Source organism: Elephantulus edwardii, unplaced genomic scaffold, assembly GCF_000299155.1.
Source record: "Elephantulus edwardii isolate Elephantulus edwardi_28Jun2011 unplaced genomic scaffold, EleEdw1.0 scaffold00020, whole genome shotgun sequence".
Lineage (NCBI taxonomy): Eukaryota > Metazoa > Chordata > Mammalia > Macroscelidea > Macroscelididae > Elephantulus > Elephantulus edwardii.
The window spans coordinates 19,311,001-19,315,742 of record NW_006399770.1 but is presented as its reverse complement, the minus strand read 5'-3'; positions in this window follow the sequence as shown (position 1 = coordinate 19,315,742).

The window sequence follows — 4,742 nt, the reverse complement described above, 5'->3', positions numbered from 1 at the left end:
TTTTCTCTACCCTCCCCTCCCCCAGTTCGTTCCTCTAACAAAGGGGTGTTTCTTCTGGCTCCCTATCTCCAGGATATTTACTTTATTTATGGCTTTCCTTCTTTCTTCCATCCTTTACACCTTTTCTGTATCTGTTCATATAACTCCCTTTCAATGTATTTCTACTGGTTCTCTGTCTGGGATACTGGGATATCCACCTTATTTATGGTTTCCATTCTTTTATTATTTGTACCTTGTTTCATAGGCATTCATATGACTGTGTCAATGTATTTCTTCTGACTCTCTGTCTCTGTGTCTTATTCATTTGTTCTGCAATATGTTTTGCTTTTTTTTTAAAAAAAGAAAGGTATTTTTGTTTGTTTGTTGGGGTTTTATTGGTTGTTGTAGGATTTTTTTCTTTGTTTTTATTTACGATGTTTGAAACTGCCTGCTGCTTTCTTGACATTATGTGAAGATTTTTTTGGCTTTTTCTTGGTATGTATTAAGCTGTTTCTATTGTTTCTGTTAAAATTGTTGATCGTTCTTTATCTTTATGATGTTATTTGTCAGTTTCAGACTCTAAGTGCTTTGGGTTTCTTCCCTCCCTCCCTCCTTTCTCTCCTTCCCTCCTTTCTCTCTCTCTCTGTCTCTCTCCCTCTCTCTTTCTCTTTCTCTCTCTCTCTCTTTCCCAGGAGTATTTCCAGGCTTATGCAGAAAGAAAGCTCCCCTTTTCTTAAGTCTTTCAATTTCTATTTATACTGCAGTGCAGCCTTCCAGAAATCTCACCTGACTGCTATCCACCTCTTTTAAAGTTTGGAATTATGTTTGGTGGTGCTTATGAATGCAGGAGCCAGAGACCACCTTCCCTAGACAAGTACCTGCACTTTCTCTATGTGAGGTCAAGGAGACAGGGCCCTCCCTTTTTCTAGCTATCCTTTCAGTTCTTGCAGAGTCTCTTACTTTTTATACATATCTTAGCAGGGATTTATGCACAGTTTTGAAACACATTCTCACTTATTGTTGTTCTGTAAGAATTTACTCACAGTTAACCCTTTATTGGGTTTCTTGTGCTTTAAATCCACAGCAAGACATTACTCATCTTTCTCCCAAAGAACTGCTTATTGATATCAACTACTGAAGAAGTGTGGCCTCTGAGCAGCACAACTCACTAAGGACTATGTCACCACAACTCCTTTTTGAAGTTCACTTCTTATTGTTGTTATGTGCCAAGCAGTAGCCTCTCAGGAACAAGCCCAAATAAGTGAAATGGAGTTTCATTATCCTTTTCTCCAAGAAGCACCTTGGTTTCAACTTCTTCAAGACAGGCTTCAGCAGTCCATGATATATTATTGCTATTCTTCGGCAAGAAAACTTAAAGACATATATTCTTCTTCTGTCATCTTTAGTTACTGTCCAGTTTTCACTTGCATAATGAGCAACTGAGAAGACTATGGCTTGGATCAGGTATGTGATTTTTCTCCCAGTGACCTTCTTTTTGTCTTTATTTCAGATCATGTTTCATTGACTTCCCCCTTTACATTTGATTGTGATTGTTATGTGTTTGGAGTAGAAGGAATACCTCAAAATATACTTTTAATCTCTTGAACAGAATAATTCATTATAAAATTCAAAATTACTCATTTTGGTAGAGAAAGAGAAATAAATATTAGAAATATGTGCTAAGGTTTAAAAGTTATTTGAAGGTAGCTTAAGGACTAAATAAGATTTAAAGGACTCTATTGTTACTTTTTCTTAATATCCCATTGCTAAGATCTAGTAGAAAATAGTTTTTACCAACCCAAAGATACGTGGTTAGAATGTCCAGTGTCCCTGCTGGAGGTTTTCAGCTATGAGTCAGTTCTGACTTGAAAGTACATAATAACAGCAAAAAGGCTTATAGAGGGGGCTTCTGGTGGTGAAGTCCATAGGCAGTTACTTTTCCAGCCCAAAAGTCACACCTCTCTATTCCATCTGCAGTTTCAACTTGATGGCAGTAAGTTTGAGTTTTCATTTACTTGAAATATTGTAGAATTTTTATTGGCTCATCCTTCTGGAATCTTTAGTTATGAAGGCTAGTGAGAAATTAGCAATTACATGAAGTGGAGCTGACCGTGGAAATATGTGTTTATTTGCTTTTAATTTTTCCCCATTTCATTAATTGGTACTACCTTTAGGTATTGAGCATCAAACAATCTTTGATTCCGCATAATATGTTACATCCTTCTGTGAAAAGGGGCATATATATTTACTTTAAGTTAAAACATTTGAGTTCTTCTCAGAGTCATCCCAAAGTAATTAATATGAGTTTAATTATTAGTAAAACAAGCCATTGTGATAATGAACCTGCCTATTGTTGCTTTAACTGACCTAGTTTTCCTGTGGAGACATGGCTTCATAAAAGGATGAAAATAAATGATGCCATTTGTCAATTAAATAGCACATTTCAGTGAAATGACTTGGAAAATGGTGTGGTCAAAATTTGAAAGGTCAGCTGGGAGGTTCTAGTGATCTAAGTTGTATTTTTAGCAGAATAAAAATCCTTTTGAAGGAATATTTCAAAAGAAAAGTGTAGGCTCTCTATGGTATTAAAAAAATAGAACATTGAAAAAGAAATGTGTAGACTTTTTGTGGTATAAAAAAAAGAAGCTTTCAGTTCAAAGAGATGATAAAGTACCTCTAAAATTGCAATTTGCTGTTAATGACAACATAGCTTACAAGCAATATAGTGTTAGGTTATTATTGTTAGATGTTGTTGAGTTGAGTACAGCTCTATGAATAGATCTGAACCTTATCCTACTGTCTGCCATCTTTATCACCTCATCTTCTTTGAGACACTTGAACTTATTGCTGTAGTTACTTATTGCTGTAGTGTCAATATGTCTCATCAAGAGTCTTCCTCTCTTTTGCTGACCCTTCCACCTTTCCAAGCATGTCTCTTTCAAAGGAATAGCCCCTCCTAACAATATGCCTAATGTATAAGAGAAAAAACTTTGTCATCCTTGGAGTATGCAATGAGGGTTGTAGAGTGGATTATATTTGGGGCTAGGGGGTGGGGTTTGGGGAGGTGTGTGGGGGGGATTGTGTACCAATGAGGGAGTTTTTCTTTTGTTTTTCAAGGAGAGGAGCAAATGGGGGGGGAGGGGGGAGGGGTTTGTGCGGGGAGAAGGGTGCAACAATGAATGAATGGAATCCCAAAATCTCTGTAGATGTTCATTGAAATGAAAAATAAATGACCTAAATTTAAAAAAAAGAAAATACCTTTCTTTAAGGCAAGTTTAATAATAGTAATTGTGACTTCAATTAGGTAGGATACAGCTCATTTTCAGAATTTATCAAGCTCATTAGACGTATTTTCGTGTGTTCATTGGTTTTATAATTTAGTTTTCTTCTTTAGACAGCCTTTCTGCCTCTTGTATAGTGGTTTTAGATCCCATATCTTAAGTTTCTAGGTCAGGAGTCAGGAATCAGGACTTAAATTTTATCTCAGAACAGTTTTTACTTAATTTGCTAATTCCCTGACTTAATTGTTGCCAAGACAGATCATCTGAAATGCAAAGATCACCTTCTCCTGGGTTTTGTTATCTCAAATCCTCCAACTCTGAATTGAGTGTTGAAAAAATTGAGGCTCTGTTTGGCTTCAAACTTCTCATCAACACATAAATACTGCAATTGTTACCATCAATCCATTACTTTACATCCTGACTGGGTCTGTCAGTAATGTCCTGCCTTGCTATTTCAAGGATTATCCTGTCATCCTTTTCAACTGTACATTTCAGGTGTTCTACTTAGGGAGCTCTTTACCATGACATGACAGATAACTGTGGCCTGAGTTTATGCCTTTAAAAGGACATGACCAAATTAAAAATCTTCAAAATATCTTAGTAGAAATCTTAGAAATTATACTTACAGGATATTAAAAATTTTATCTTTATAAAGACAGAACTAGACATGACATTTACCCAAATCCAAGTGGTTTTCATTAACATACATATTAAAATCATAGTCCTTTTGGATATAAATAATCTGAAAAGTATTCACAATAGGGACTAGAAGAAAGCAGTAAATCTAGTGGACTAGTGAAACTCCCTAAGTAGATGGGGGGCTCACAAATACACAGAGGAGAGAAGAGATTAATTTATAGTTTTAACGTAGAAGATATGAGGTGAGAAATCAGCCTTTCTGTCAGATTAAAGATTAATCTCACCCTAGCTATATAATAAGGTCATAAAAGACTTAGAAATTTATTTCCTAGAAAAAATTTCTTGATGTTACTCCATGTTTTACAGTTAAGATTGTAACCTTGGTTCTCTTAGAATGAAGTGATTATGTCTGTAATGCATACATACTTTTAACTCATATAAGTAAAAATAGATTTAAATATAGAGAGAATAATATAATGAAAACTTAGGATTGATTGATATTATGTATATGCAAAGCTCTAGGGAAGTTGATTGTTAAAGTATAGAACATACTAGATAATTGGTATTAGTTTTAATACACACACACACACACACACATTTGAGTATTAGATTTTAGAGTTAGGATTGTTGTTGTGTTGTTATGTGCCATTGAAACTGGCCCTGTCCTGAACCAGTCTCACCAACTTGAACACACTTACCCTCATTGCACTAGTCACTGCATCAATCCATTTCATCCAGAATCTTCCTCTCCTGCACTGTCCCTCCACCCTTCTGACCATGATGTCCTTCTCCAAGGATCAGTTCCTCCTGGTCACATGTCCAAATTATGGGATATGAAACTTC